The sequence below is a fragment of the Xiphophorus couchianus genome, chromosome 4, assembly GCF_001444195.1.
Source record: "Xiphophorus couchianus chromosome 4, X_couchianus-1.0, whole genome shotgun sequence".
NCBI lineage: Eukaryota > Metazoa > Chordata > Actinopteri > Cyprinodontiformes > Poeciliidae > Xiphophorus > Xiphophorus couchianus.
The window spans coordinates 35,441,635-35,462,495 of NC_040231.1; the positions used below are offsets into that span (position 1 = coordinate 35,441,635).

Below are 20,861 nucleotides of genomic sequence, written 5' to 3' on the forward strand. Positions count from 1 at the left end.
AGTCTGTTGCAATGTTTGGGTTGAGGTAAGACCGACGATCGAATCAGGAACCCGGGTTGGACGATTGGAACTTGTCTCCCTTTGGTGGCACGAAGCTTCAGCTTTCCCCGTGGCTCCAGGGTGTGGTCCGATGTTGTTTCCTCGATCTGCTTCTTCTGTTAGCTCTACTTCGGTGCCGCAGACAAAGAACAAGAACTTCTCCTTTTCCGTCTGCTTATATACAGTTCTCTGCCATATATGTGTATGGGGAGTGTTAGTTTACGTGGTTTCGGCCCCTCCTGTCTGCTGGCTGGGATGGAAAGTACCGTCCTTTCCTCAGCGTGTTGTTCTTAGCCAATCATACCGCCCCACCCATCCTGTGCGTCTGGCCATCTGTTCAGAACTGCTTGCGACATCAGGAACTCACAAGTTCCCCTTCTCCTTTTAACATTAAAAACTATGTGCTTTTCTCTGATTAACTTTCAAACACAGTCAAATATTAAAAACTATGTGCTGATTTCCATTAAGCATTAATCATAAGCATTAATCACCTCTTTCACTTATTATAAATCATCAAACCTTAATCATTTCATTGTTGTCATGTTATTACAGATCATGATTCGTACACTTCAGAATCATTCAGTGATTACTTACATACAGTCATTTTACCTATTGTATTCATCCATGTTCAACTTAATCATTATCAAAACACTCAATCATTATAAATCAAAACACAAGATTGCTTTATTTCCTTCAGGCCTTCATGCACCTTTTTCTGTGTGTACCTGGATAGATCTCAAACCTCATACCAGTTTTCTTGACACCCCCTCCTTGAGATCGGACGGTGCATCGCAGAAAACACAAAGTCCGAAGTCAAAAGAGGTCAAGTCCATCACCGCAATCAGCAGTCAAGATGTCCTGTTCGTAGCAGGCAACCGGAGATGATGATGGTGTCCAGGTATCCACAACCTCATACTCCGTCAGATTGGATGGCGGAGAAATCCAGCACTCGGCGTCCAACTGTGGAGGAAGTGGAGATCCTGCTGATCCGGGAGGGCTAATGTCCTCCAGGGAAGACTGCAGAAGCGAAGACAGATCCATCTCAGAGTCTGGCAGTGTCGGTGGGTTGTTACAGTATCCCTCCAACTCAGTCAGTAGATCCTGAAAATCCATATCGGTTGAAGGCGGATCTGGTGAAGGAGATGACACGAAGAGGGTGTCTTCTGTCTGGCACGCTTGGTGAGATGAACTGAGAATCTCAGTTTGGGTACCTTTTCTGTTAGTCGCACTGCTGGTTTGGCATCCGACATCGATAAACATATCCGGCGACATGGGACACGCTGGTGGAAGGTACTCGCCTACTGCCACAACTCGTCCATCGATAAGGTGTAGAGTTGGCAGGCATTGTCGAGTAAGCTGGTGTTCCCATAACTTCTGAATCACGGGCAGCAGGAGTCCCGTGTGCATTGGAGATGTTGTAAGGTCATCGTCTTCTTGGCCAAAGGCAGAGGTCCACACTATTTTGTGCACCCGTTCCAGGGATCGAGATGTGGAGGCCGCTATGTAAGGCAAATCTCCTTGCCCTGTGGCGCAGAGAATTGCCGTTACATCGGTGATACGGCTGCTCACGCAACGGTGACACCAGCGGGAGGACGATGCAACCCATATGAATCCATAGGACTCTGCGGCGATCCCACATCCCACACAGCAGGTTGGTGCCTGAGAAGAAACAGCAACCTAGGTAACTTCACGATTAGGGGTTTCGGATTAACAATAACACAACGAATATGCAAAAGCGAAAGCGGAGAGTGTAGCTGGTTTAAGCTCGTGTGCCTGCTTGGGCTGCCAGCCAGGGAGAATTAATCACAGGAACCGGAATGTCATGATCTGGAGCTGGTTCGCCCCGATCATAGACATGAGCGGAATCATGGAATATTGCAGCATAGGTCATCATCCATACAACGATGGCTAGGTCTGAGGTTTCCTGAAGCCAGTAGAGGACCACCAAGATCCCCCAAACCGTTGCCCAAAGAGCCAGAACTATCCACTTTTGTAGCCATATGCGCCTGCCCCGACCTTTGATGGACAAGGCTTGGCGCGCTAAGTAGACGAGGATAGATACTGCGAAGAGCCCTTCTAGAATAGCTGTGAGGATCTTAAGTGGGGCGGTTCGAGTGGCTTGACGGCCCCCAAAGACCAACTCCAGTATCAGGGCTGTGGTGTCGGTGACGAGCCATAGGCAGACCACAACGCCCCTGCGCCAGTTGATGCGGGTACGGCCCATCAGGTAACAAGCGAAGAGGGATGAAGCTAACCCCCATTTCTGGAGGATGATGGGTCGTAGGATAAGCTTCACATATCCTTGTAGCGCAACGAAGATCCTCATAGGATGTCCCTTGGGCCAGGAACCAGTGTGGCAGTAGAGTACCCAGGCCAGGGTAACCCCTAAGTGCTCAAAGGTACTCACTTGAAGTGGTGCAAAAAGTGAGTTGGGGTTTGATGAGTTGGCTGAAAAGTTGGATGCCATGATGTCCGATGGTGGTTCTTTTGGTTCCGGTGTTGTCGGCAGCTGCAGCGAGGATTGAATTGCTCGCAGGCACACGGCAGCTCTCTTTTATGCAGAAGCAGGCTCCTCCTTCGGGGGGAGGGGCTGGTACTCCCTCTTTTTGCAACGACAAAGTGCTTTCAGCCACACCTCCAGGACGACTTTGCCGACGATTAAAGCCACGGCCACTCCCAGTAGGCCCAGGATGTATGGCCACAGCATACTCAGCGCACTTAGCAGCCATTGCTCAACAATGTGGAGGCCTTCTTCCACCACACTAGCAGCCTCTTCGACAACCTCGGTGATTGCGGTCACGATGGTCGCTCCCATAGTTTCATACCAGAAACAGTCGTGTTGGTCCGCTCCTTCGCCACATTTCTGCCATATCTCCTTAGAGATTGTGCAGGTGAGATTGGAATACAAAAGATTAGGTCCAATCCAGTCAAACCCGGGGTCTACTGTCCCATCACATATACTTTTTCGGAAAGCATGTCCTTCGGCGATGGCTATAAGGGGGTTTGGGATGAAGGGAACTGGCAGACCCAGAATACCCTTGCGCTTCTGGAGGTGGTAACCTAGGATTGCTTCGGTACAGGTCTTTCCGCTCACAATAGCCCTCCGCCATGTGCCATTGATTTTGCGCCAAGTAACTTCTGAAGAGTGAGTGTCATACTCATCTGCATAGTGCTGTGCGCAGTAGCGTTCCCAACCTCGAACCGTTTGGCAGGGTCTTCTAGCCAAACCAATCACGCATTCGGGGATGTTTCTTGTGTTATTTTTCAGGTCTCCAAAAAACCCCAGGCCAAATCATGCGGTCCTTAGAATAAACTGTGGCGAGGTACTGGTACTTGATCCAATAATTGGTAGACTCACGGAGACAGGGTATAACCCAGGCTTGAAGTTCTTTTTGCTGAAGTCCCCACCATTCCCAGTCCCAATTCCGAGAATAATCCTCATACCAGGCCCGTAAAGCCCATTTAGCGGTCGGAAGGACGTCAGGACTAGGACAGTGATACCTCCAGGTGGAATAGAAGGTCTTGCTAGTTTGTACAAGGTCACATCGTGGTGACGAGTGGGTTTTCACCCAGCAAGTGTTGTTAAGGCTGTCAAAGATACTTTGTGCAACACATTTGTCAATTTTTGCAAAGTCGCCTTTAGGAGCGTTCAGAAGGTCATCAGGAGTTGGAAGGGGTTGTGTACGTAAATTGGCAATATGAAAGTCCTCTAACCCAGCAGGAGAGCGAACCGCTCCCTCGGGGAAGTCTCCCTCAAAGAACGTTTGGTCTTTGGCTATGTACGTCCATGGGAATGTGTTATTTAGCCAGGTTTCAATTTCTGTCCGTATTGATCGTACAGAGTGCCAGAAATCCGACCGGTATTCTTCTACAGCTGTAACAATGTAATTTTGGCCCTTGCATTTGACGAACTTGTTCCAGAGGCAGGCATTTAACCACCTAAAGTGGTTCCTATAACAATATTGCTGGTCAGATTGGTACATAAACCGTGTTGGACCTTGTCGAATCAGGAAGGCCGTAATGTTAGTCAAACTGTCGTTGGGGGGCGGCCTCGTTGCCCAATCGAGAAAGTCATTCCGGGAGGTGTTGTTACCCTGCGGTCGCTCTGTAATGTTGGCATCCTCTCTGCAATTTAGGTGATAGTCACCCCAAAACTCCCCTCGTGGGAGCCAGGCCCGACAGCCTGAGGACCTGTGCGGGGCCGGGTATACTACTTCGGTATCCCAGTACCCCTGGTTCGGCAACAGTAGTAGTGATCGACAGGCCATGTTGCAATGCCATTCTGGAAATCCTCGATTCGGATGAATCCAGTTACACCTGACGGTCCGTCGTTCCTTGCGCTGTAGAACCCGTATCCAGCAGAGCGCTCCGGTGTCGAGGAAGTCATAGGCGTAGATCTCCCAGGTCCGATTCAAGAGGTCGTCTAGGGAGGAGTCGTTCAATTTGTAGGCTCGGCGTTCCACATACTTTTTGCCGTTGTCTTTGGCGAATAATCCGGTTCGATTCTGGGCAGAAGTTTCGTTGTCCCATGGCACAAAAATAGCCGTGGTGCTTGTATTCCAGCAGTTGAAGGTGGCATACTTGGAATGTCCATAAGTGACCTTTGTATGCGTAAGGTACCACGGCCCAACTCCGATGAAGTAGAAGATCGTAGCGAGAACAGCAGCAGCAAATAGCAGAGCAAGAAGCGTCAGCAGCCCTTTCAGGCAAAGGGATTTTCCTGTTATCGTAGTCGTTTTCCGTAGCAAAGGTTCGTTAGAGGTGTCCGAGTCGTCGTCAGTGTCAGTAGAGCTGTCCGAATCCGATGTTGAGTCCAGCCAACCCTGGTCTGTAGGCTTGCGCCTCATGCCGATAGCATCCATTCTGGCCAGATTAGTGATTCTCGGGGATCCGGTGCATCAGGCTTTGTACAAATTTTTCTTAAAGCCTTGATACAGCCTTGGTGAGCAGGGTTCTTCGCAACCCGTCTGGTGGCTCTTCTGTGTTGCAAGGCTGTAAATATAGGAGAGGGGTAGGGTAAGTCGGGCTCCAACCCCCTCCACACCCACTTCCAGTGGAACACCCTCCAATAGTCCGGCCGAGGAAACGGGCCTTGGGCGGTGCCGTTTTTCAGCGCTTGGTCATACCAAGATTCATGATTGTACCCTATTGGGGCGGGAACTGAGATGTAGGTGTACAAAGGTTGCCCATGCAAAGTTAGTCTGGTGCGATACCCCCAGGTTGACGGGGTAAAAATCCTCTGGTGTGGTGGATTGGGGTAGACCCTGTCTATTTCCAATTTCAATGGAAGCCTGGTGTTATTAAATATATAACATTCTGGATTCATTTCCCTCTTTACTATGGTTTTTGCCATACTTGGTGATGTGGTCCAAATAATCATGTCATTAAGTGAAATTTCACAATACAGCCCTTGCAGTGGTTCAAGGTAATGGGGACCCCACCTTATCCGTAGTTCGATCCCCTGTACCCTGTGATACACTGTATTAAAAGTCCATGGCAGAGATCTTGGGCACATAGGTGAAATTGATGCATAATGAACCGTGTTATTGGACCCTCGTCCTTGCCAAGCAGGCGGTGCGGTAGGGATGAATAAATGTGGCTTCGTTGGAGGGGGTGGCGTGTACTCTTCACTTTCCCCCACCTGTTTTGTGTTCTGAAAATCAGTGGGTCGAAGATATATGAGGTACTTGAGAAAATATGCTTCGGTGAGCGGATTGGAAGGAGTGAAATCTTCTCTTGGTATATCAAGTAGTATAGAGGTAGTAGGGAGCCTTAGAAACGGACCTTTATCTGATAGTCCCGACGAGACTCCAGCTCCTACTTTGAACATTTTAGTTACAAAAACCCTTGTACCTTTCCGTCTTGTGAGTTTCGACTGACGTTGGGACTTGGCGACTCGTTTTCCCCCTTCCGGTTTATCCGTTAGTCTTGGTTCTTCTTCCTCCATGGAAATGCTGAAGCGAGCTTCTGCCAGGCGTGGGTCTTGGGTTTCTTCTTAGGAGGCTCCGGTTCGGTGTAGGACACGGTGGCGTAATTCTGCTCGTCTGGCACCACTTTGATGGCTGCTCCGACGGAGTAGATTCCTTTAAAGGGGACAGTGATCATGCGCACTGACAGCTGAATCTGGCAGGAGGTGCTAGGATCGGAGGGCGTACCCGCTCTGTGGGCCACGCCTCCCGGGTGTTGCAATACTCCATCCCGAAACTGAGACTCCGCTGTTATCCAATACAGGCAAGACTTTTCCTTAGGTCTTACCGCATTGCTGCCCCACCCGTCCACCTCAGTGGTGTAATAATACATATCTGAGCAGCGTACCCCATCTTCCCTTGGTACGTCCGGTAAGTCCACCACAGGAATTGTGCAGTCATTGATGACTTCCAAAATCAGATGTGCCCATGTGGTCAGCTCCCAGGGGCCTGTCCAACCCCCATTAACGGCTTGGTCTCTGGTGTCATCTGGGAGTGCGCTTAGTCCCTCAGCTGATGGTTGGTACGCGTGAGGCCGATGTACCCGGAAGATCACAGGGGAGTGGCTGGTGTTCAATGGTGGAAATGACAGGGATGTTCCGGCAGCTTCATACGGCCAGGCAGCATGAACAGAATCCCACAGGACATCATGGGGCCCTTCTTCCCTCCTCCACACCCATGGATCCGCTTCTTCCGGGGTGTTTGGGGGAGCTGAAGGTCCCGGTAATATTATCGGTATGGGGCTCCCGTGATTTGGTTGTACTTGTCCATATGTTCTGTAATATCGCAGCGAGCTGTAAAACCTCGTCACCTGCCATCCCTCAGCCTGACCTGTCAAAGTCAGTTCTCCTCTCCCCAGCTGGTCTTCGCAAGTAGAACAGTGATGGAGATCGTCCCCATCCCAGACGCAATAACAGCTTTTTGGTTCTTCATTCTGCCAGCTCCATTGGGTCTCCAACTGAAGTCGGGGCAGGTAACCTACCCGGCAGTTCCCACAGATGGTGTTGTTCAAAACCGTAACCGGAGAGACGCGAAGATGTTGTAGCATCTCTGCGGTGGCTCCTTGTCGCCTGGGTTTCTCACGGCCCGGTCCCTCCCAGGTGATGGGGAGTGGGTTGTTTACTAAACAAACCGGACAGCGACTTTTAGCTCTTGCCCATATCAGCATCTCTCGCTCCTCCGACAGGACTCCCTTTTTAGCCCAATCCAATTTCTTCAGGGCTCGTCCTGCCCAAATCCCTGAAGGTGTTCTTCTAATTATAACCACCCCTTTCACGGTGGCCAGTCCGATATAGGGTGGAATGGTACATGATTCACTGGCCATTTCACCGGCTTCTGTTTCACTTTAGTCAGGAACTGGCTTGAGCTGCTCAACTCCTTGAATCCCTTTTCTTTTCAGCAATACTGTGTTCCTATCCAGTACTTGCTTGACGATGTCAGTGGTCTCAAACTTGGGTTTTACTGCTGCATTTACAGGTTGCTCTCTTGCTTTGACCCACACGCGCTGTCCCTCTCGGAATGGCACTCTGGGCGTCAGCTTCTCCTTTTTGTCGCTGGAGCTCCGCCCCACTTCCTTCGTGGTGAACGGCCGTTGGTTGAGTTCCATTGCAGGGGCGGGCCTCTCGGCTCTGCTTCTGTCGTTCAGGGCCTGCCCTATTTCCACCGCCTGTGTGCTCCAACTGTTGGTGTTAGCATTTTTAGCTATCCAGCTTTTCACTAACCCTATGGCTCGTTCCACCACTCCGTTAGCTTGTGGGGTATAGGGTGGAGAGTAAACTCGCATTACTCCAAACTTCTGGCACCATTGGTCAACCTGTGAATTACGGAAATGAGTCCCATTATCCGTGCGCAGCTCTTTCGGGATTCCCAGGGCACTGCATACTTGTTCCAGCATGCCGACAACACTATTGCCGTTTGCTTTCCTGGCTGCTTTTGTAATTACAAACCCTGACATAGAATCCACCAGCACTAAGAGGTACTTCTCACCTCTTCTTCCTGTTACCCCCATGGGGCCTGCAACATCCATGCAGACTGAACCCCAGGGGACCGTGCTTTTGATGGATAGCCCCTCCATCCGCTGCCCTCGGCGACCTGCGTTGTGTTGTCCACATACTTCACAGTCCCTTAGCACGCGTTGGACTTGTTTCACTGGGATCCAAAGATCCTGCTCCTCCAGCTCCTTACGGGTAGGTTGTACGCCTGCATGTCCAAGGGCCTCATGCACGCTCCGCACGACCTCAACCACGTACTCTTCTGGGACCTCCCGTCCTCTGGGAGTGCTGTCCCACTTCTCGGTACCGACAAAGACGATCTTTCTTTGCTGGACATAACAGTCCACTTCATCATTCCCACGCCAATGAGCTCCCTCATCCGTGTGTGCTTTTTGATGCTCAACATCTATTTCCAATTGTAGTTTTAGCTCAGCAATCTTTTTCCACAAGTCTCTGTGTGCCACTGGCTTGCCCTTCGCTGTCTCGAAACCATTTTCTTCCCAAATGGCCAAGTCTTCTCTAAGGGCTTGAGCGCAGTAGTAACTGTCGGTTACTAACCTGGCATTCTTGATTTTCCTTTTCACCAGCTCCAGCAATCCTTCCAGTACGGCCGTTACTTCTCCGGCTTGAGCACTACCGGGAGCTTTTCCTTTCTGACGGCATTTTTCCTTGCCGTCTTGCTTCAGAATAAATCCCCAGTATGCCGACTGGTCGGACCCCTTTCTGGATCCATCGGTGTAGATTGTCCATTCCGGTTGTTCTGGCTTCTCAGATGTCTCTTGCGGTCGTTTCTTACTGGTGGGTTGTGCTGGCCCAATTTCAAGCTCCGGGTCCAGCAGGATGTCTTCCCATCTTCCCCACCGTGTGTTAGTTGCTTTAGTACTTTCCACGGTACCTTTTCTTAGATACTTATGAACTTGGCTCTGTGTGATGACTTTAACTGGTTGTCCTTGTGCTAGATCCTTCAGCACACCCCAGTAACGAGCTAACACCGCTAGCTCTTTCTCCTCCTGCGGATATTTCCTCTCAACAGAAGTCAGGGTGTAACTCCACAGGGTAACCAAGCCTCCATTTTCATTACTTACTTTGATCATGGCATCGTCATTCTCACAGCTGATCTCTGCCACCAGTCGTTCTGACAAACTTCTTGGCTCCAGTCTCACAGCTGCTTGAATGGCTTTTCTCAAGTCTTCCAGGTTCTGTTGATTCGCTGCTGTCCAAACCCAGGGTCTTTTTCCGTCCTTTTCGTCCTCCTCACTCTTTCTCAGGCATTTGTACAAAGGCTTGGCATACTTCTGATAATTGGGTACGTGGTCCCGGACGTAGTTGCATAGTCCTAATATTTTCTGTAAGTCATTCTCTGACTGAGGTGGTTGAATGTTCGTCAGCTTTTCTCTGTACCCGTCTGAGAGTCCCAAGTCCGACGTGACTTGGAAACCCAGATAATTCACTTGGAACTGTCCAAATTGACATTTCTTGAGGTTTAGCTTCAAGCCTGCCTTGGTGAGGTTTTCTACCACTTTTTGTAGTCTTTGTAGGTGTTCTTCTTCTGTGTCATCAGCAATAAAGACATCATCAATGTACACAGTTGCACCTACGTCCCCCAGTACTTCCATCACTGCTGACTGGAACACGTTTGGGGAGTTCTTGTACCCCTGGGGTAACCTTTGCCACACATAGCTCTTGCCTTTGTGGGTGAATGCAGTTTTACCTTGCGATTGTCTGGCGAGGCGTAGAGAGAAAAATCCATTGGCTAGGTCGATGCATGACTTGAACTTCTTGACTCGAAGAGTTTTCAGCGCTCCTTGGGGATTGATTAGACTGGCTCGGTTTGCTATTGTTCTCCGATTCAGGGCCTTGAAGTTGATAACTGGTCTCCAACCCCCTCCAGCCGATTCAGGTTTCTTCACCGCCTGGATGGGGCTGTTGGTGATCGGGTTGAGCTCCTCTCTGATGATTTCCAGGGCGCTCAGCTCCTTCACTATCTTGTCCATCTCCTCGACTGCTCCCGGGTTCAGCGGGTACTGCCGGACAGGTGGATGAACCCCACCTTCGATGTGATGAACAAACTTTGGACCCAAATCCCCACAATCGTTCTTGAACCGTGCCACTTGCGCTGTAACGATGATCTCACGCAGCTTCTCTTTCCCAGCCGGGGAGAAGTCACTCTCTGCGAGCTTCTGTTCTGTCACCGTTGGTATGTCAATCGGTTTGTACCAGTCCTGCTGCCCGGATCCGGTTTGGGTCGGGCCGACTTTCACCAACCTTGCTTTCAAGCTCGTCAGCCTTCGCTCTAGTCGGCGATGTGTGCCTTTCTTTTTACTGAGTTCATCTAAGTCTTTTACTGTGAGTAGATTGTAAGGACCTTTCACCCATACTACTCCTTTCCATGTCCCGTATGGCATTTCTTCTATTTTTCCATTAGCAAACTGAACCTTCAGTTTGCTTCAGTGTCCTGCTGTTTCTAGGTCTTTGCGGGTCATAGACACCTCCGCTCCGGTATCCACCAGGTAGGGTACTCCCTCCACTTTGGCGTAGATTTCGTCCCCTTCCCAGTAGGCATTTTCTAAAATGACCCGCGACCTGGACGCCATTACTTTGGTGACCCTCCGGCCCCGGCTTTACGGGACTCACGGAGGGCCGTCCTTTGTTCTGGGCTCAATTTCCTATATTCCTCATCCGTCAGGAACTGACCTTTCCCTGGCTGATTTTGTGAAGCCGGCGGGTTGGTCGGTCTTCCTTTTGTTCCTGGTGGTTTCTGCTGGAACGGCCGGTTTTGGAAATTGGATGGTGGTGCTCCCTGTTGAAACGGCCGGCCCTGGAAGTTGGATGGCTGTGTGCCCTGCGGGAACGGCCTGTTCTGGAAGTTGGATGGCTGTCTGATGTTGACCCTTCCAGGTGGCTTGGCTGGTTGGCTAGCCTCCTTCTTCCTTTTGTCCTCGTAGTACTGCTGCTCCAGGTCGAATCCCTGCACTGCCACATCCATCTGGGCCACGGTTGTGCTTCTCACTGGTAGTTTCACAAACACAATCTCTCCTCTTCGTCCCTTTGTCACCTCACGCAGTACCTTCACATACCTCGCGGGAGAAACGGTTTCCTTTAGTGTGTGCCAAAGCGGTTCCAACCGGCTTCCTTTGTCCAGCCGTCCTCTAGCCCTCTTCACCTGGGACTCTTCGTCGTCCATGTCCTCCAACACTAATCTCTCATAGTTGCTCTGTGCTGACTCTGTTCCAACCATCGGGTCCGCAGTCACGCTGGTCAGCCACAACTTTTTGGCCCCTTCGTGGTTGGTGGTAGATAGCACAGTTGGCCAGACATCTTTCAAATATTCCTCATTATTTTCGTCTGCATTTTTACTCCGAATCACTAGCCTTAGATTCTTTAGTTCTGCGTATGCATCTTGTCCGGTAGTAGTGGCCGGTGGCTGGGCTGACACTCCTTGTGGTCCCCGCAGGATCTGTGGTCCTGGCTCTGAAGACGTCGCCTGCGGTTCCTCCTCATCAGCCGACACCTCGTCCAGCTTCTGTCGAGTCTCCCTGGAGTACTTGTAGGCAGCTTTCTTCAGTCGTCGCAGCATCACATCATACATAATCCCCATGTATGCATTCCTGAAGTTGGTGGTCAGGGAATAGTGTGCTGTCAGGGTAGAGCAGGATGGTGTCATCAGGATGTTAGCCCACTCCCCGACTGTCGCTTCTACCTCGAGCAGCACCTTGTCTCCCAGCCTGCTGGCCCATCCTGCTGGAATCTGGTACTCGGTCTGACCGACCTCTGGTACATACGTACGCCGTCCGTCTTTAGCCTGTACGGGGCCCCAGGTCACGTCTCTCGCCAGTCTCTCAGAAGAACCCTCGATGTCAAAGGTTTCTATTTCTTTCTTCTTTCCTCGGTGCTGTCCTGTTCGGAGTGTCTTATGCCCTGTCGGTGGTTGCTTTGGGTCGGAGAAGATGCTGCCGTGATCACTCTCTTCTTCTTCTTCTTCAGAATGTTCGATCTCCTGTTGCTCTTCTCCTTCCTCCGAGTCGCTGATGTCCTCATACTGTTGTTGTCGAAGAGGTTCCCTCCTGGGGGAGTTCAGCGGTTGAATCTTGGCTGGTTTCATCGGTCCTACTTCTCTCTGGACCGTCAGCTGCTCATCCTTGACTCTGTCCGCGTTGGGCTGCCTCAGTTCACTGCTGCTTCCCTCGAATGAGAATTCTTTGACGTATCTTGCTGCGTGGGACTCTGGCCCGACTGGTGCTTCCCTTAACTTTATCCTGAGTGGCTCCATAACCTTGGCCTTGCCGGTCTGGGTGGTGTTTGGAACTCCACTCTGGGGTATTTTTAAGGGATATTTCTTAATCTCCTTTGCTGGGTGGCTGATGCGGCATTGTTCCTCCATTTCAGTTGCCATTCGTACACCTTGCTCCGTACGGAGTCGATGCATACGGGGGTCAACCACCACCACTACCTCTTTGAACACAAAGAAATGACTGTTGGTCTTGGCTATGTTCACCACTCCATTCTCTGTGACCGATCTGGCGGTGTCCTTTGGCAAATCTGCCGATCTTAGTCCCTGCACGCTCACCATCACCCTTCTCATGCTTTCGTTGCTGGCGGTCACCAGGCCCCTTTCGAGTCCATGCCACATCTTCTTCCGATACTCCTCCAGACTCTCTCCTTTCTTGTAAACATCAATTGGGACCAGGATTACGGCACCATAAGGAAGACTGTAGCCCTTCATCATCACTACGTCTCCTCTAGTTTTTTCACTACAGGAAGCCTCCAACACCTTTGAATCTTTTTGGTAATATTTCCCAGCTTGGTTTTTAAGGCTGCGTCGAAACTTTCGATTGTGGATCTTGTATTTATCATTGGTAAACACAATCAGCCCGTCACCTTCAAGGTCCCATATTCCTCCAATAAACTGGTAAATCATGAGCCCGGATTGCAGCCTTAAGCTGATGGTCTCTGATGGTATTTTGGCCAACTCTCGGGTGCTCCTCCAAACATCCGACTTTTGGGTCTTCTTTTTAGGGCGGCCGGGGTCCCATAGCTCCTCATCCGATTCCTCCTCGTCCTCGTCGGAGCTGCTGCCCGCTGGAGTCTCCGTAGGTGGCAGTGGCTGCCTCCTTTCCGTGCTGTGGACTCGGGGATGAAACCCGAACTCCTGACCCCGTCGAGGGGACCAATCCCTGGCCGCTTGCTCCAACTGTTCCTCAGCGAAACCGTCGATGAGCGATCCCTCGTGATTTTCCTCTTCTGACTGATCAGAGGGGATCTCGTCGTTCCGCGATGCTCCCGGTCGAGCTGGGATGTCGTCATCGCCGTCCGTCAGGTCGATCAGGTCCTGCTGATCCTGCTTCGGCTGGTTAGTCGGTGTTGTGGCTCTGCTGGGCAGTCGAGAGGGGGCCTCAGCCACCTCCGATTCCGCCTTCTCCGGGGCTTGCTCCTTTCTTTTGATGCCTTTGTAGGTTGACAGTCTCTGCAGGGCTTCTTTACACTCTTTGTACTGGCTTACCCCTCTAGCTAGCTGTTCTGTCAGGATCCCGTCGATGCCCGCTGCCTTTGTGGCTGTCTTCACTACTCCGTCATACTTTCCAGAGGGGCTGTAGACAATCCGCAGCTCACCAGCGGTCCATCCCTCAAGGAGCTCGGCGAACCATTCTAGCCACTCTTTAATCTCCAACTTCTTAGCAACTTTCACTGGGCATTTGGCGACCCCCAGTCGGTGGCCATCGTTAAGTCGGGAGCAGTAGTATATCTGAGTCTGTATCATGTAGTTCATTATATCCCGAACTTTGTTCTCGTGGGTACTATAATGAGATTCGAAAAAAGTCCTTTTCAGCGGCCCAGTCCAGGAATCCAATCCATCACCGAGTAATATCAACATTACAGGAAGTTGTGATATAGTAGTTTGGGAAAGACGGGTTTGATGATCTTCCCCGTCTTGGCTGATGTTGCTTGCCCCTTGTCCCTTTGCTGGCTCTTGCAGGGGATCCAATTCCCCTCTTTCTTCGTCATCCATAGTTGTCTTTGTCTTCGAGTTGCCTATCCCCCAAAGCCTCTCTTTGCGCTCTTGAGTAGGGATGGGTCCAGGCTGTGTTGGCTACTGGCTTCACTGTCTGGATACTATCACTTATCCTCAGTAGAAGCTTTCCCTCACCTGCATGCTATACAGTTACTGCAAGGGTTGTGACTGACGGCCTTATCAGTCACCGTTAACTCCATTCCCTCAGAGTTAACCATCCAAGTGAGCTATTCAGAATCACACTTCTGTTTTTACTGACTTGGTTTATTAGGGCCCGCCTACTTGGCTCCGCCCCACGTTGGGCGCCATGTCCGTTATCCTGCAATAGCTAGCCCCGCCCACTTCGTCACAACCCTCCGGGGCTGACTACTGACCAGTTCTCTGTCTAACAGGTCCGGAAAATCTCTAAGACCTGGGTATTACCCTAAAAGAGATCTATAAGAGATAATCTATTTAAACTGGTGTCGAAAGCGATTCGTCTAGCTCTAACTACCTCCAATCCAGAAGTTACGACCCTCTTCAGTTAAGAAACAATCAGCTGAGTAGCCTTCACAGCTGCATAATTCCAATAACCACTTCTGTTAACGGTAGCTCGCTTTCTAAAATATAACTAGCTCTTGGAACCGACTAGACTAGATTTAGTGACTTGGATGTAAGTCCCTGGGTCATTATTTTACTCTCACCAAAGGAAATTATGAAGCCTCCTCTTTACTAGAACCATGTACATTAGTTTTACCTTTATTAAAAGAACTGAAAAATGAGTAAATGACTCAATTAATTCCAATGTCCACCAACCTCATTAGAATTTTAGAGTAAGAATTTATTAAGCAAGCTTAAGCAGGGATATGTGACATACAAATCAATAATCAATTGTATACAAGTCAAGAGCAGTGTAATAGGATCAACATGTACAATCATACCCTCCTGTCTCTTTCCCTAACCTATGTCGCAGATTCTGAGATAGCTTTTTAGGAAGCGAGTTCAACTCATACCCAGTTGGTGGTGGATCTTTGGCAACAAGAACGTCCGAAAACCTTGGTCTGAATCTTTATCCTTTGTGTGAAAAAATCCTCTTTAGAATGGAAGCAAAGTAGAGAGGGTTCAATTGCTTTTGAAAACCCAACTCTTTTATCCCTCCGGGACCTTTGTCCTTTCTCCAAGTCTGTTGCAATGTTTGGGTTGAGGTAAGACCGACGATCGAATCAGGAACCCGGGTTGGACGATTGGAACTTGTCTCCCTTTGGTGGCACGAAGCTTCAGCTTTCCCCGTGGCTCCAGGGTGTGGTCCGATGTTGTTTCCTCGATCTGCTTCTTCGTGTTAGCTCTACTTCGGTGCCGCAGACAAAGAACAAGAACTTCTCCTTTTCCGTCTGCTTATATACAGTTCTCTGCTATATATGTGTATGGGGAGTGTTAGTTTACGTGGTTTCGGCCCCTCCTGTCTGCTGGCTGGGATGGAAAGTACCGTCCTTTCCTCAGCGTGTTGTTCTTAGCCAACCATACCGCCCCACCCATCCTGTGCGTCTGGCCATCTGTTCAGAACTGCTTGCGACATCAGGAACTCACAAGTTCCCCTTCTCCTTTTAACATTAAAAACTATGTGCTTTTCTCTGATTAACTTTCAAACACAGTCAAATATTAAAAACTATGTGCTGATTTCCATTAAGCATTAATCATAAGCATTAATCACCTCTTTCACTTATTATAAATCATCAAACCTTAATCATTTCATTGTTGTCATGTTATTACAGATCATGATTCGTACACTTCAGAATCATTCAGTGATTACTTACATACAGTCATTTTACCTATTGTATTCATCCATGTTCAACTTAATCATTATCAAAACACTCAATCATTATAAATCAAAACACAAGATTGCTTTATTTCCTTCAGGCCTTCATGCACCTTTTTCTGTGTGTACCTGGATAGATCTCAAACCTCATACCAGTTTTCTTGACAGAAGGGACCATTGAATTCTGGAAACATGTGCCAAAGGAAAAATATCCCAATGTCAAACGAGCTGCACTTAAGATACTGTCAATGTTTGGGTCAACATATGTCTGCGAGTCTGTGTTTTCTACCCTGAAACATGTGAAATCGAAGCATCGGTCTGTTCTGACCGACATCCATGTCAAAGAATTGCTTCGAGTGACAACAACGGAGTACAAGCCAGATCTGAACAGGATTGTTCAAGACAAGGAATGCCATAAGTCCCATTAAATAACACATATAATGCACATAATAAAAGGAAAAAGGTATAAATGTATTGTAAATTGTTCTATTATTGTTTGTTTATTTGGTTAAACAGAGTTTGTTTGCATGAGAACGTGCACAGTGTTCATTGTTGAAAATGTCTGGCCTGTGGTCTTTGTAGTGTTAAAATAGTGTGTGAAATTTACAATAAATCTGGCTGAGCAAAAGTATGAGTATGAGGAAGGGATGGGTTGATGTTCATGTGTGCCCAATGCATATGATGTGGCTCTTTGCAGTAACTTGGTAAAAAATGTGGCTCTTGGTCTTTGTCTGGTTGGCCACCCCTGTATTAGAGAGTGTGACCATTTTTTGGTGGCGACTTTTTTTTTGGCCAGGCAGTGTATAATCAGATCTTTAGTATGTTTTCTGTAACATAAAACGAATGAAAGGTTTTTAGATTGGAAAAAAATCAAACAAGTGTTTTGATTTCCTTGTTTTCAGCACCTTTCTCATTTTGTTCAGGGTTACATGTAGCATTTGCATGTAACCCTGGAATTTGTGTGTCAGATTCCAAATCCATCATATGGAATCTGACACAAATACTACACAAATATTCTCCACACAGGAGTGTTTGCATAGTTAAACGGATTGTTTAGATTTTTGGATGTAGGGTTCTATGAAATAGTTACCTGCAGAATACAGAAATCGAAGTGAACTAAGTTTCCTAAAAAGCAAGACACTCAAAAGGTCTAAAGAGAAAATTAGCTCATGGCCCTTAGACCAGATTTTGGTATTGAAATGTAACATTTTCATAAAAGTCTGGGTAACCATTTTATCGATTGATTTAGGATGTCTATAGTTTGTATGAGACATCATACTAACGTGTGACACATACAACAGTGCTGCTGAGAAAGTAGCACGGTTGCTGCTTTCTCAGCTGCGACCGTGATGACAGTGCTTTTCTGCTGATTGCATCAGTCCATCTGATCTTTGAAATTCATGTGTCCGATGATATTTCAAAACCATGAGGCAGAAGAAGGAAGTGATTACCACACCATGGATGATGAGGCTTTTTCTTAGGAAATACAAGGTCGTCTGTATGAGCCAGTATATGTAGAAGAACAGCTGTTGGTCTGAGCGAGAACACCTGACAGATTAGATATAATATCATCACCTGCTGACTTCTATTACTGCTGTGAGGGAGACATAAAAAGGACAAAGTTGAAGCTTAATACAGCAACCATACCAGCATGTCACAGTTAATCTGTATCACTAGCAACGCAGAGTTACCTTCCTCTCAAATACATCTACATAGGTTTTGAGAAATCTAGCCCTTACCTTGACTGCCAGTCACTGTTTACCTTCAGGAAGTCCAGAGACCTTCACCTTTCTGGAGCAGGAATCACATGAGCTCAATGTGCTGATAAAATATGTCTAGTTTTAAAAAATGTGTCTGATGTTCTTACAGAGTTGAAGTGCATTAACAATCTGTTGTTTTTAATATGTTTAGTTATGATTCATCTGATGTTCCAGTTATACTAAGAACAAATAAAGCTGTATTCCTTCTAATCTGACTGGTTCTACTTTTAATCAAACCTTCATGTTTTCACATTTTGGTCACTAAGAATTAAAAGTTTAAACTCTTAGTCTTATTTATCACTAATTAAGGTTAAAGGTTTTGGACACATTTTCTCACTTTCTTACATTGAAGATTCTCCAGGAAGACAGCTAAACAGTGAGTGGATAGAAAGATGATGTACAAAGTAGAAATGAACAAACATGATTTGTATTTTATGTTCTTGTTAATAGCAACCCTGATAATAATGTCAAAATGTTTGGTTTGCTGAATAATGTATTCACTTTTGGATGCCTTCATTGGTAATCTATAATGTTAAGTGTCAATGACATTTTTCTATAATATAATATTGTTTTCACTCTGTCTAAAGCTCCTCACATTTGGGAGGATACAATAAGGACCTTAAAGCCAAACAAACTACACTGAAAAAAATAACTCTGTGGATGAACATAAAAAAATCTTGGAAAGGGTACCTTCACATTACTTAATTAAGTTGATCCAACTCATGAAAATTAAGTTAGCTCAACAAACATGCTTCATGCTGAAAGAAAGCTACTTAATCATGTTGAAATCCTTTCCATGATTTAATTACGTTAATTCAAAGACATGTTTTTAAGTTACATCACATGAAGTGTTTTAAGATGGGACTGGGTGAAAGGGTAGAAAGAACACTCAACAATTAGAACAGGTACAGCAGAACTGTATTTTCAAAATTGTTATCCATTTTCTTTTACATCTGCAGTGCAGACGCTTTACTACAAAAGGTATAAACTCTTGCCATATGACAACCCATTTGAACAGCATTTAAACTAGTCACAATTACAAAAAGTTGTCATTTTTCAGTAGTTCATGAAACTGCATACTTTGCTAGCTTTTAAAAGTTTAAATGTGAACTTGCAACTTAATTGACCAAACTCACAAAAAATATATATTTTTCTAATTAAAAAAACATATATGTATATTTTAAAATCACTTGATTTTATTGTCAATTTAAATCTGACAAACTGAAGCAAAACAAAATACAGTATTTTGCAGCAGCAATATTTGCTTGTTACACAAAAGTCAAAGTATTGCAACCAAAGTGAAAAATAGTCAGATCTAAAAACATAACTGATACATTTACAATCATGATAATATGACATTGAGTACAATTAATTAAATAATCTTTACTAAAACAAAAGTACCCAAATGTCAAAGTTTCCAAACTACATTCATATCAGTTAAAGACAGACAGGATGAAAAGGAAAGACTCTCTCTGACCTTCCTTCATTGTTCTGTCCTCCTGTCTGTCTATTAGAAATGGACAGAACAGATACAGAGAGACAGACAGAGAAAAAGACAGACAGGGAGAGAGATGGAGTGTAAATGTGTAATTTTACCATTTTAAAATGGTAAAATTACATGGTTCATGAAGGAGGAGAATGGAGACATGCAGGTTCACTGCTGTGTTCTACATAAGTCGTCTTGTTGGTTGATGTCACTTTTCCGTTTGCAGCTTTTGTTCCATTTTCTGGGTTGAGGCCTATGAATCACCTAGAATAGATGGGAGACAGTTTAAAATTACCCTTTTGTTTTTAAGTACATATTACATTTTTAGATTAGATACCTGTGAATTACCAAATATGTTTTGTAGAGGCATTACTAAAAATAGTTCTCATAGTTCTCACCTATGAAACAACACTCTAGGTGGCAAAAGGAGCTGCTGGACCCGTTTGTGCCCTTGATGCTGTTTCCTGAAAAATAACAATGTTCATTGATACTAGTTATAATTTTAATTTAATACTATGGTACACAGAGGCATTTCCATAGACAGATACATTCCTCTGTCTCTATCCATACACTATGTTTGCAGACAGAGACACCTTCTGTAACTTCTGTGCTTCTATGTGTAGACATAAGGTTGGCAGATACAGTAAGATGGCAATATCTCACTATGTCTTTATCCATTAGTCTATGGACAGAAGGATGGAAGTTACAGTGAGACACAGACAATTGGAGTATCTGGGGTGGTGAGAGGGGTGAGAGGTCGGTCTTGTCACCCCCACAAGATGCTGCCCTGGGCGGTTGCCTGTGTGGCCCATAGCAGAATCTGGCACTGGCTGATTAATCACAATTAATCACTATGCCTGACTTTGTAGGCTTGAAATGTAAATATGCTCACAGCTGTGCAAACCCCTCTTGCTGCAGATAATCCAAGCAATTATCTTGCATTTGTACATCTGTAGTCTCCCATACTCAATAGCAACTAAGAGAAATTTACTCCACTACATATCCATACAAGTGATACCAAACTTGTTCAGGAGCCAACTGATCGATAAGATCTATTTTATTAGATCTATTTTAATTTCTAGTTCTTGGATGCCCCACCCTTTTATGATACCATGAAGCCCATATCAAACATGCACATTATAAAAAAATGTTTTGTCTCAAACCAACCATGTCTAAAGATTCTTAGTTTTCCAGGTTTTTATATTCAAGAAGGTTTATAGAAAGTCAGTTTGCTTTAAATGTTGGTTTAAAAATGTTCCTCTATATTCATTTCCTGTGATGAAGCGGGACTATATTGTCCTCATCCAGCCGGTGAAGACCGGTGTAATTCGTGTACATGAAACTGCGGGCTAGTAAACTAGATGTGCACAACGTTGGTTAAAGATCCAACACAAGAAACTGTTGAAACTGTTCAACTCTTGTTGCTGTCTGTGTGCTGTCGCAGGAAAAGTATTTCGCTGTTCGTAGCTCCCCGTGTGTAACGTGTTGCTGTGAGTCTCTGCTGGTGTGTGATCGCAACCATGGGTGTAGGTTTGGGTATGGACGGTCGTGACATGTCACGACCAATATTCAAGGGATATAAAATAGGGATATAAAATAGTCCCGACCAATTTTTGCGGCCGGCTGGTGAAGCTGAAATTTTATCTGACGCACTGCTCTCCTTTTACCCGATCATCGTATGGATCATTTGTAGGCTCTCGGGTGCCTCGGCGTTTCTTGGATCCCGTTGATGTCTGCTTGGTGCCCGTGGTCGGCGTTGAGGCCCCTCTGCACCGCCGCCCTTGCCTTTCCCGGCTCAACATGCGCCGACAGTG

General features: G+C 46.8%; 1 long non-coding RNA gene across 1 annotated transcript; it reads right to left on the reverse strand.

Annotated features, from left to right (window-relative positions):
• Nucleotides 1–18,338: 18,338 nt before the first annotated feature.
• On the reverse strand, nucleotides 18,339–20,560 carry LOC114142579 (uncharacterized). The gene is made up of 2 exons (XR_003595058.1): nucleotides 19,446–20,560; nucleotides 18,339–19,311 (listed from the first exon to the last, which is right to left on the reverse strand). It is a non-coding gene; the product is annotated as an uncharacterized LOC114142579 (long non-coding RNA).
• Between the last annotated feature and the right edge of the window lie 301 nt (nucleotides 20,561–20,861).